At 40.1% G+C, this 12,985-nt stretch overlaps 1 long non-coding RNA gene across 1 annotated transcript; it reads left to right on the top strand.

Annotated features, from left to right (window-relative positions):
* The first annotated feature begins 640 nt into the window (after positions 1-640).
* LOC113262752 (uncharacterized) lies at positions 641-9,303 on the top strand. The gene is made up of 3 exons (XR_003318908.3): positions 641-823; positions 2,067-2,158; positions 9,266-9,303. It is a non-coding gene; the product is annotated as an uncharacterized LOC113262752 (long non-coding RNA).
* Positions 9,304-12,985: the final 3,682 nt, after the last annotated feature.

Below are 12,985 nucleotides of genomic sequence, written 5' to 3'. Positions count from 1 at the left end.
CCACGAAGCCGGCTCTTGGTATTTCCGGCCTTACTGAGACCAGAACGTAGCGGAAGAGACAGATCTTTCTTGTTAGAGTTCCAATTTGATTTCCAAATCAAGGTGCACAGGATCAAAGGTCTCTTGAGTACAGATCAGCATCCCAAACTTTGATGCTTATCTAAATAAACAGCTTGGAACTCTGCTCTACTAGTTGTAACCATAGGCAGGTGACGGAGATAAAGAGAGAAATCTGCTGCTAAGGAATGAGGGGAAATTCCCACCTAAGAACTGAAAGCAACAATCTTGGAGCATGTGTTTGCCTTCCTTTTTAATTTTCTAAGGTATGGTGATCAACACCTTTAATAAATAGAAGATTGAAGTTCTTAGAACTTGAGTAAACTAGGAGGAAAAACAGTTTCCACGAATGGCTTCTTTCATTATGATAAAAAATAGCAGAGGAAATTTAAGGAGTTACCCTGCCAAGAATTTTGGCTGCAGCTGAACTAGTTAATATACTTCTGTTACATGATCTTTAAATAAGTTAAAACATATGGAAGTAGAAGAAACAGAAAAGCTCATACCATGTTTTCTATTTACTATTTAGCTTAGATTATCTCTTTCGACTGTTTTTTGTTTCTATAGGGAAAAATAATTATTCACACTACAAGAAATCCAAGGAAATTTAGATTATTTTTAAGATAGTGAAACTTCTAGATGAAGTGACCCTGGAGGATAATCTGTGAATCAAACGAGTGCATTTGGTGTGCCATTGGGCAAACTGATAAAACCCATTAATCTTAAAGGAGATGAGGAGTTTCTGCTGTCACCAGGGCTTCACTTGGTAAGTTAGTCCCACTACCGTGTACACATGAAATGAAACTGGAGGAGTATTTTAGTCATACTCATGGTTTAGAATCTTTAGAACCACTAGTCTGGTACTTGTGTCTGTGAGTTTTAAAGGGACTGAGTTTTCAGTACCAGCCTTCCAATATCTGGACTAAAATAATCACATTAGCCCTTGTTAAAATGTACTCACAATCAAGTAATAAAACAATAGCGTTCTCCTTACTTTATACCTAAAGCTTGAAAATCTAATCAATGTCTCCACTTTGCTGCACGCGTGAATGACATTGTGTTGCTTAGAGCTTCCTGAAATACTTGTGCGCCGTATACATTTCTAATCCGTATAAGAGAACACGGATACATAAGCGATGTCTTTTCCTTTAACTTAAAATAATGCAATTTCTGTACAGTCTGAGAACACAGACACCTCTAATCTTGGATGAGAAGCTCTGGATTCTAAGTTGAGCCCTGTTATGAAACTACTCTTTGCTTTAGATCTCCACCTTGTGGTTAGATGTTAAAAATGTAGATCCCGTTGGATTTTATGATCCTGGTTTATAGATTGTTTTAAAAAGGAAGTCAGGATGGACATTTTCGGAAAATACTGCAGTTGAGATGATGTCTGAAAATAACTGAGACTTACAATTGGGTATTTAAAACTGTATCTTTCAGATTTAGCTTATTTCCAGATAATTTTTCCCATTGAGGCACTTGTTTGCCACTTTTTGTTAAGAAATTAGTTTTGGGCTTCTTAAGGATTGAAGAGACTTTCAGGGACCAGCTGTTAAGTTAGTTCTGGAATGGAAGGAGCCATTAAGGGGAACCTCGTTAGTAGTACCTTCCCACACCTTCTGTGGATTAGATTAGAGATTACAACCTCAGAACACCGGACAGAAACACAAGAAATACTCTAACACGTGGTTTAACTTGGTTCAAGAAAGCAGACAGGTGCCACCTGGAACATCCTGTGATTTCATTCTCTAAGTTGCCTCATCACAACCTAGAAAAGCTGTATGGCATCCGCTGTACGGCAGCTCTCTATGCCGCGTATAGCCCACGTCAGGCCAGCACGAAGTCCTGCTAAGGCTCAGCTGGATGTCCTGGGACCAAGACTAGAGCTCTTTGGATTTACATGAGGTGCAATTTACAGAATTTAGTGAACAAAATACAATATTTTATTATACTGACTTGTTTACATGTTATTCTTGACTCCTGTCTTTTCTTTTTTTCCCACTCCAAAGCAAATGGTGACTCTACCTGAAAATCACACCCAGAATCTTACAACTCCTCTTCATTCCATCGTTCCTAGCAATCAGACTGAGCCTATCAGAACGTAAGTCAGATTCCCATCACTCCCCTGCATAACAGCCTTCCATGACTCCCCTTTCACTTAGAGGAAAAGCCCAAGTCCTCACAGGGGTCTTCAAGGCCCCCCTGATGGGCATTACCTCTCCAACATCATGTCCTCTGACTCTCACCTGCTCTCCTTCTGCTGCAGCCATACAGTGGCCTCCTTGGTGGTCTTGGCATTGAAAAGCCTTTGGATTACTGCTCTGTCTGCCTGGAGTGCTCTCCTTTCTGACACTCACAAGGTGTGCTTTGGGGTTACTCAGAATTCATGCTTCTTTCCCGGCCCCCCTATTTAAAATTGCAACGCTCCCCCTACACTCCCAACCCCACTTCGCTGCCTTTTTTTTTTTCCTTAGCCCTTATCCCACATACCATACATTTTATCGTGTATTATCCGGTTCCTCCACTAGAATGTAAGCTCCACGAGTAGGGCGTTTGCTTATTTAGTCCACTCCTAGTGCTCACAACAGTGCCTGGATCGAAGAGGGTAACAGTAAATATCTGCTGAAGGGACAACTTTCTCACCCATTTGTCTTTTAGTCCCTTAGGTTCATGTCTTATTTGCTTGCATTCTGGTACTTAGCACAGCGCCCTGCATTTAGGTTTTTAATAAATGTTTGGTGGATAAATGCAGGATTGTTGAAGTGCCTTCCTGAGAACTCTCAACTTATGGAGCGTGTAAACATGGAACCATTACATTTTTTTCTTATTTCTGATTTCAGAAAAGCTCTCTGTTGAACTTGCCCTTCAGAACATCTTGGCCAAGGTCATTCCTGTCAATGTGATTATCAGGACAGTCTTATTTGAGTATTTAAGACTGTTCTTTTTTTTTTTTAAGATTTTATTTATTCATTCGACAGGAGACAGCCAGCGAGAGAGGGAACACAGGCAGGGGGAGTGGGAGAGGAAGTAGCAGGCTCCCAGCGGAGGAGCCTGATGTGGGGCTCGATCCCAGAACGCCGGGATCACGCCCTGAGGCAGACGCTTAATGACTGAGCCACCCAGGCGCCCCTAAGACTGTTCATTTTAAAACTTTTTCTTAAACTTCATCTAAAGCTTTTCTGCTCCCTTTTCCCTGACACTGTCTACCTGGTGACCTGAAAAGTGGGTGTATGTGAACTCTCTTGCACACTCTTTCTTCTTTCTTTTCCTTTTGGACCTTCCTTCTCATGTCTCATCAAACCCCAGACTCCCACACGTCCTCACAGCGCTTACTGCAGCCAACTCAGTGGGAAGGGAGAAGAAACTCTGCTCCCAGAACTGGTCACAGAGTCAGGGTTTACAGCACTGTTGCGGAGACTTTTATGCACATATGAATCTCCTATTGGTCTCGATAAAAAGCAGATTGTGATTCAGAAGATTGAGGGTGGGGCCTGAGACTCTGCGTTGCTAATTTTAACTCCCAGGTGATGCTGATAGTGCCTGTCAGAGGGTCACACCTGAGTGGCCAGGGATTGAGGAGTCCTCTGCTCATTCTGAGTTAGCCTATTTCTCTCTGATGCTGGTGGCCTCTGTTGATATGGTGGTCTCTGCATAGGAACTATTGGTGGCTTGTAGGGGTCTCAGTTTAGCTTCATTTTGGGCCCTTCATTGCTGCCAGGGGTAAAAATTCTAAACATTTTTCCAAGGTGGGCTGCCTGGGCAACTCCCAGGCCTCCTGCCCCTTGGCTAATCTCTGTGAACCTTCTTATGGAGCCAAGGAATGAGAGGGATGATAGTACATATCCTTTATGGGACATGGAGAACTGGGATTGGGGAGTGTTTGTCCCCTTCCTTCTCCTAGATGCATGGCAGAATGGTGTCATCAAACCTTCAGATGTTGCCTCCTATTTCTAGAATCTCCTAACACAGGAACAGATGTTATGCAACTCTTTATTCTCCCCCAGATTAGGGAAGAGACTGTAAAGGCAAATATGCCACAGGTCTCTTCTCTGATAATGGCCTCCACCCTGAGAATGGTCTCACCAAGCTTGGCCTCTATACTGGGATGAATGTAGACCTCTGGACTTTGCAGCCCAGGGTGGTTCTAGCTAGGAAGTGATGCCTGTTTCTGCGGGCACCCGGCTCTCCTTTAGGGCTATTCTCAGAGATTTACTCACTTGCCTTGTGGAAGGAAAACTTCCCTCTACACCCCCCCCAAGAAGGTGGGGGAATGGCCTTCTCACAGACACACTTGACCCTCAAATGATGAATGATGACCTCTTCTGTCATTATCTTCTTATAAGATCTGTTAGTGCTCACATTGCATGGACTTTGCCTCCATTTTTGGTTCCTCCTTTTCTCCCTGTATCCCTCAGGCTTCAACGTGGACTCCAAATTTAAAACTTTGTTGGAGGGTGGCGGTCTCAGGAAGCAAGGACCCAGAGATGGGTAGAGAATGATGGTCCATCCCCCTTGGTCCCTGCCCCAGGGATGAAACAAGAGCTGAGCACCTCTTCTCTCATATACCGGTCTTTTCCTCTTTTCTGTCCATATCAGAGAGTTGAGCTCTGCCCTTCTTTCTCTAACCCAGTCTCAGCTGACAAGTGCCAGCACCTGCCCTGGCTCAAATTCAAATCACCACCACCACCACCTCTGTATATAATTGTTTCTGTATCATCTCCCACCTGACCCCCCATCTGTAGTCTCACCCTCAAGATTTTGCACAGGTTACGGCCAGTTATATTCTGCTCTGAAACTTTCAACAGCTTCTCCCCTTACCCAAATCTAAAATAAAGCCTAGACTTTACACCCGTTCCTAAGGCTATGCACATCCCTGCCCCAGCCTGCCCTCTCTCTCTCTTTAGGGCCTTCACACCACTCCATCAAGGCTCTGCACAGGAGAACGTTGAAGAAATGGATGGATTTTTAAAAATTTTGATGACATGGGGCGCCTGGAGGTTCAGTCAGTTGAATGTTGGGCTCCTGCTTTTGGCTCAGGTCACGATCTCAGGGAAGGGGGATTGAGGAGATGGCTGAAATAGGTGATGGGGGTTAAAGAGCCCACTTACCATGGTAAGCACTGGGTGATGTATGGAAGTGTTGAAATCACTATATTGTACCCCTGAAACTAATATAACACTGTATGTTAACTATATTGGAATTAAAACTAAAAAGAAATAAATGCTTATGTACTTAATAATTGCAGACCCATAGTAAGGGAGTGCTCTGTAAAAGGCAGATATTTAATAAGTTGTAGTAGTATTATTCTCACTGCTGTTTCTATGACCTGTTAAATGGAAATAACTATATAGTAACTAAGGCTGAAATGTTACCAATGTTAAGCTTAGAATTATTTACCACTTTGGATGATAGTCACAACAAACTTGTAAATAAACCTGTAAAATTGGCAACTAGATGAATTTCATGTTTTTTCCCCAGATCTTAGCTATGATGCTTAAATTTAAAAAATTGAAACTCAAATTGACTTCTTAGAGTCCATACAACCCATAGTTTTTAGCACCTATAAGCAAAAATATACCATTTGAATTAATATTAATACTGCCATTATAAAAAATATTTTAGGGGCACCTGTGTGGCTCAGTCTGTCACTCTTGATTTCGGCTCAGGTCACGATCTTAGGGTTCTGGGATTGAGCCCCACAGGCTCTGGGCTCAGCGGGGGTCTGCTTGAGGATTCTCTCTCTCCCTTGCCTTCTGCCCATCCGCCCACGCTCTCCGTCCCTCTCAAATAAATCAGTAAATCTTAAAAAATATGAAAACGTTTTAGAGGCTATTTCAGATGAAGAGAATTTACAGTTTGTTCAGGAAACTTTTTTAACAACTGTAGTTCCTTCTTAATCTTCTCTGTCATCCTGTCTTAATGTCAATGCCAATATTTTAGCTTTTTAAAAAATGTAATAAAATGTCAGATAAGTATGTAGTATTTTCTATCTGCAGGATAATAAAGGATTGAAAATATTATATTGTTAATCGTTATATGCTCGTGAGAAAATTACTGTGAAATGCAAAATTAATTTCAGTTCTAGACAGGATATCTTAAAGTGAGTTGCACTGGGTCAAAATGAGCATACATAGCTTTGAAGATAGATTTTAAAAAATTATTTTGCAAAATTTTTCCTTGAACTCAGAAGTCTTATCATACGATGGTTCCAACAGTAAAAACCACTGATACTTATTGAGTAAAACTACATACTAGTTACTGTACCAGGCATTTGAATACACTTAGCCATTTAACCTTTCAAATATATGCCATAAGTAGCATCCCTGTCCCCATTTTACAGATAAGGACACTGAGGCTTTATGAGTTTCAGTGACTTGCCCAAAGTCACACAGCTTGTGAGCAAAAAACCTAGGATTCATGCCCGTTTGCAGTATCAGTAAACGGAAGAATATAGGCTTGATCTAGCTACCCTTCCAACTAGCTAAATATCTAAAAATTAAGTCAAAAATGAAAATTAGTGCTAGAAGAAAGATCTGATCTAAGTCCACTAGACTCACTCATTCATTCTTGGATAAGAAAATTCTGTCCAAGTGAGATGAATAGTTTTCTCTAAGGTCACACACCACTAGCAGTACGAAAGCCTTGCTCATTCTACCTCGCTGCTTTAAACATTTGTATTGAGAAAGAGAGGAGAAGAAAAAGAAAAGTTTATAGGCCCCAGGGTTTCACTCCTAAAAGGTATTATGATGAATTTTTTAAATAATGATTTTATTTACTTACTTGTGAGAGAGTGAAAGAGAGAGAAAGCAGGGGAGAGGGGCAGGTGGCAGAGGGAGAGGGAAAGCAGGCTTCCCACTGAGCAGGGAGCCCAATGCGGGGCTCAATCTCAGGACCCTAAGATCATGACTTGAGGTGAAGGCAGACGCTTAACTGACTGAGCCACCCAGGTGCCCCTGAATTATTTTTATAGTGCAGAATCCTTCTATGAAGAGAATAATTCACCCCCATTTGTATCTTTTTTTGTTTTCCTATTCTGAGCCTAATGGATTTATCATATACTTCAATATTTGTTCATGGAAACAAGGATCATTAGCCCTTGAATTATCCATAAAATTTTACATTCAGATCTGGGTTGTCCAAACTTTTCTTTCTTCAAAACCTTGAGCATATAAACCCATGATATTCACATGGCTTAAAGTAATCATGAATTAAGCAGAGATTTGGCTCCAAGTGTTGCCAAATGGCTTCTGTGTCAGTGAGCCTTACATATTAACAAGGTGCAAATCAGGTGAAACCAACAAGCCCGCTCTTTCAGAGTCCAGCTTTGTTTATTCTCCCCTTTTGGCAAGAAAACTGGAGTGGAACTATTTCATATGTGTGAAGTAGCCAGACATTGTGAGCCTGTGGTACCATGAGCCTTATCTCTCAGACCATTAATGCAGATTGGAATAAGTAAAGAAGGGGAAGCCAACAGCAACTGTGGCAGCGATTTTTAATTCATTGCAAATAGAGTTGAATAGGAGATCTTAGAACTTCTGCCAACGTATCTTGCCACAGCAGCTGGCAGCTGTCCTTGATCGTGCCGGCGGCCTGAACACAGGAATGCCCAGCTCTGAGAACACAGCAAAACTCTGAACTGATGTAACAGATAAATTAGAAAGTGATAATTCACATCGCCAAATAATTTTTCATTTTGTAAAAGATTATGGTAATTAAGTTCCTAATAAGCTTTCTCAGGGCTGCTAACATATAATTTTTAGAAAATTAAAATTATGACTCACATGCAAATATAACGTGAACACATGTCAAAGATTTTATTCACTCATTTATTAGTGAGGGAATTGGGAAGATGGTAAGACTGGGTCAAAGAGCATTTGAAGACTTCAGATATTTATACGTAATTTAATGAAGAAATGTTAGGAGAAGATTACTGAACTAGATGCAAAAATACTAGTTAATACCCATAACCACAACCCTTGGGATATTCTGTTCCACAAAACACATTATTTGCATCTCTACTAGAAAAAAATCTATACAGTTCATGGTAACATTATTAAATTTGGGACCTTTAGTCAGCAGTAAATAGTAAATTTTTCTTTGAAGATTATATTTATTCATTTGTCAGAGAGAGTGACAGCACACAAGCAGGGAGAGTGGCAGAGGGAGAAGCAGGGTCTCTTCTCAGCAGGGAGCCCAGTGCAGGACTTGATCCCAGGACCCCGGGATCATGGCCTGAGCTGAAGGCAGATGTTTAACTGACTGAACCACCCAGGTGTCCCAATAAAGAGTAAATTAAACAATGACATCTCCCAGATAATCCTTGGATTGGCCTTCAACCATCTGATACTGATTTTTTTTTTCCTTTTTTCGGTTTTGGATACTTTTCCTTCATAAGGCACTTAATTTTTAATAATTGTGTGATTTTTTTGTAATATAGGCACAACATATGTATGTAATGATATGGAAGTAGAACTCAAATTATTAGATAAAATAGAAGTTGTGTATAGAGGAATGGAAAGTACTTAGAGGAACCCTTTGAGATGAGTCAACATGGTCTGAAGACCCCCTTGGATTTACTACTACTATTTATCAAATGCTCCCTGTGTGCCAGGCATGACATTAGATGCTTTATAAGTGTTACAACTAATACTTATGTGATGACCCTGAAAATAACTCTTATGATAAGACAACTGATGATAAGGGAGCTAGACAACTTACCTGAGGTCATATAGCTCACTGGGTAGGAGAGCCATGGTCTAACCCCTCGATTGTTGGGCTTAAAACTGGTGCTTTATAGAGGTTACTCTATACTCTGCCATTGTCAGCATTTCATTATGGGGGTAAAGATCTTAACATTTTCCACATTTAACTTTTTTATCTTATTTTATTTAAATTCAATTAATTAACATATAGTGTTTCATTAGTTTCAGATGTAGAGTTCAGTGATTCACCAGTTGCATATAACACCCAGTGCTCATTCCATCATGTGCCCGCCTTAATGCCCATCAGTTACCCCATCCCCCCACCCACCTCCCCTCCATCAACCCTAAGTTTGTTTCCTATGGTTAAGAGTTCTTATGGTTTGTCTCCCTCTCTGATTTTGTCTTATTTTATTTTTCCCTCCCTTCCCCTATGATCCTCTGTTTCATTTCTTAAGTTGTGAAACCATATGATAATTGTCTTTCTCTGATTGATTTATTTCACTTAGCATAATACCCTCCTGTTCCATCCACATTGCTGCAAATGGTAAGATTTCATCCTTTTTGATGCCTAAGTAATATTCCTGTGTGTGTGTGTGTGTGTGTGTGTGTGTGTGTGTGTGTACAGACCACATCATCTTTATCCATTCATCTGTCAATGAACATCTGGGCTCTTTCCATAGTTTGGCTATTGTGGACATTGTTGCAATAAACATTGGGGTTTTAAGCACAAATATTGACTCTTAATATTTGTCTCCGTATGAAACCTGGAGCTGATATTTAATGGAGATTTACTGATGGCCACTGTGCAATTGCCTTGTCCTTGTCTTATTTAATCAACACAACAATTCCATGTGGGGATTAAAAAGCACCTTTAGTTTACAGGCAAAACACAATGATATTTAACTAGATCACTATTTGTTCTAATTTAGGAATCTCCAAATGTCTGGTGGCATAGTATATCTGTAAAATAGAGTGTCTTCCCCATTCAGAGTTTATAATCCATGAGAGACTGTGTAAATGTAAGAACATATTGACATTTATAAAACTATGCAAATATTGAACAGAAACAGATTCAACAGAGATGTGAATCATGTACCATTAATAGCTTTCTTAAAGCACTGTGAACATCTCATTGAGATAAATGTATCATTGGTAACATAACTTTTGGAAAAACATTTACTTGCTTTATTATTAGGATGGTGCAGAGACTAGTTCAGTAATTTGGACTTTCTGACTCCTGGCCCTCTATTCAGGAAGTGGTGTTATATACCCTGATGTCTTTCCATCTGTCCTCCCTTTCTCCTTCCCTCCCGCCCTCCCTTCCTCACTCCTTTCTTCCTCTCTCTCTTCTTTCTTCCCTTCCTTCCTTCTTCTTCCCTCCCTCTCTCCTCTCCTTCCTCTCCTCTTCCCCCTCCTCCTCCCTCTTAATCTCTAGGTAAGACAAAATACTTGAGAAACAAATTTTTCACATTTATATTTTATTTTCTACTTTTTTGTAGCCAATAATCCCAAATAGTTACATGGTGTTAATCTATTACTGTATCCTTCCTACATCTTGCCAGAAGAGAATGTTAGCATTCATGGGTAGAGATATATAGACACCTATGTTATTGTGGGAAGCTGAGCACATCTGATTTAAGATTTGTGAGGTTTAAATGAATACGTGTGTTAGACATCTTGTCTGGCCTTTCTAACCCATTAATTGCAATCTATATATCTATGCTACGTATCTATTGGTGCGAGAATCTTACTGGATCAGTGCGTTGCAGAATCACATGATCAAGAAGGACCTTTAGGGGTGATATGTCCAAATTCCCTTTCAGTGAAGTCATCTCTTTCACAACATCCCTGCTATACAATTGTGCAAGCATCAATAATTGTCTATGCCTCCTTGGACTCTTAATGACTAACAGTGTGTTAGTTTTTCTAGGACTGCCATAACAAATAACCACAAACTCGGTGGCTTAAAACAATAGAAATTTCATCTCCCACCGTTCTGGAGACTAGAATACTGAAATTAAGGTGTTGGCAAAGCCATGCTCCCTGTGAAGCCTCTAGAAGAGGATTTTTCCTTCTTCTAGTTATATCTGGAGATATTCTTTAGTTGGTGGCAACAAAACTCTAGTCTATGCTTCTGTTGGTGTATCTCTTCCTATGGCTGTCTTCCCCTCTTACAAGGATGCCAGTCATATTGGATTAAAGGCCAACACTAATGACCTCATCTTAATTTGGTTACATCTGCAAAGGCCCTGTTTCCAAATATGGTCACATTATAGATACCAGGAGTTAGGACCTCAGCATATCTTTGGTGGGGGGTGTCACGATTTAATCCATAACACACAGCATAACTGAAAGAGCTAAATGATTTGCCTGGGTATGTCCTGTTGCTCATACTTCTGTTCTTGGCTTCTTGGCTAAGAGTCCTTCACATATATCCAGTCCTGAAGCCTAGCCCGTCATGCTTTCATTGTGATCCCTCCCACCCCACTTGCCTGACCTGGTATTGCAGGGAGATCCCAGACCTTGTCTTACCCCAGACGTACCCCAGACCCAGTCTTAACTCAACCATTCCAAGAAGTTTGTTTTATTGTTGAATGGGTTAAACTGTTAAAAGTTCTTTTTTATCTTTGGTACAATATCTGAGCCTGTGTAACTTCCAGGCTTTGGTCCTAATTTTTTTTTCTGTAGTAACACATAAAACCACTACATTTATTCTTACATACAATGCCATATTTTTATATCAATATAATTTACAAAGTTATTTCATATTATAAATTAAATCTCAATTAAAATGCTTGTAGATTAACAAAATGAATTGTCCATGGTCATAGAACTTTGAGCTGTAAAACTTAGATTCCTTGAAAGTCAGCTGAGTCTAGGGCCAGTTCTTTATATTATGCCTTAATTGTAGTCCTCTTCCTTACCACACTTTTTTATTTATTTATTAATTTTTAAAATTTTTAATTAAAAAAAGTTATTTTTTTGAGAGAGAGAGAGCATGAGCAGGGGGAGGGGCAGAGAGAGACAGAGAGAAAATCTCAAGCAGGTTCCACATTTAGCATGGAGCCTGGCGTGGAGCTTGATCTCACAACCCTGAGATCATGACCTGAGCCAAAATCAGAGTCAGTCGCTTAACTGACTGAGCCACCCAGGAGCCCCATTACCACGTTCTTTTAAATATTTGACCCAACACATATCCTACCTTCTTGTAGTCTCATTCTTAGTTTTATTCCTAAGATCAACTTTTGTACAAATACTCTAGGAGATGTATATGAGAATGTTCTTGACAGCACTATCCACAAGAGCAAAAACCTAGGAAAACTTAACAGCCCATTGACAGGAGAGTGGAAATGAGAGTATATTTATTCAATGGAATATTATTTAGCAGTCAACATTATTGAACAACAGCTTTTAGAATGGATAATACAAACGTAATGTTAAAAGAAAAAGTTCCAAAAGCATACATTAAATATGATATCCTTTTATAAAGTAAAAAACAATATTAAATTAAAACTATACTCTTAGGCTTACTTGAAGATGAGATCTAATAATAAAAGATGAAAAGAAGAGATAGATAAACACAAGATACAAGGTGGTGTTTTGAGTGCAACAGGGAAATGCATAGTAATGACCACATACTGGTATCCAGTTACTATTGCTGTGTGACAAACCACCCAAATTTTAGTGTCATAAAACAACCGTTCAATGATGTTCACAGATTCTATGCATCAGAGGTCGGGACAAGAAATAATGGGGATATCTTGTGTTTCCTTCATGATGTCCGAGCCTCAACTGAGAAGACTGGAAGGATGGGCTGAATTTTTGGCAGTTGGGAGCTGGAATCATCTGGGGATGTCTAGCTGTTGATGTTGGCTAATGGCTGGAACACCTATTTGTGGCCTCTCCGCAAGGATTCTCAGTGTGGGCTAATTTGAGTTTCTTCACAGCATGATGCCTGCATCCCACGAGCAAGCATCCAAAGGGGGAAAAGCAAAAGTGCATGTCATCTTTATGATCTAGTATAGTTGTATAGTGTCACTTTTGCCAAACATTATTGGTCAAGGCAGTTACAATGGTCCAGTTTCAAGAGGAGGATGCATAGACCTCACCACTCCACCGGTAGAATTTCAATATCATATTGTAAGAATGGGACCTGTTTTTGTGGCCATCTGCCGGAGATACCTTGTGGCCACTGTCAGAAGTAGAAGTAAGTTATTGCCAAGTTC

The sequence above is a fragment of the Ursus arctos genome, unplaced genomic scaffold (assembly GCF_023065955.2).
Source record: "Ursus arctos isolate Adak ecotype North America unplaced genomic scaffold, UrsArc2.0 scaffold_2, whole genome shotgun sequence".
Taxonomy (NCBI): Eukaryota; Metazoa; Chordata; class Mammalia; order Carnivora; family Ursidae; genus Ursus; species Ursus arctos.
Note: the sequence above shows the minus strand (reverse complement) of the source record. Positions and strands in the feature narration are given on the sequence as shown.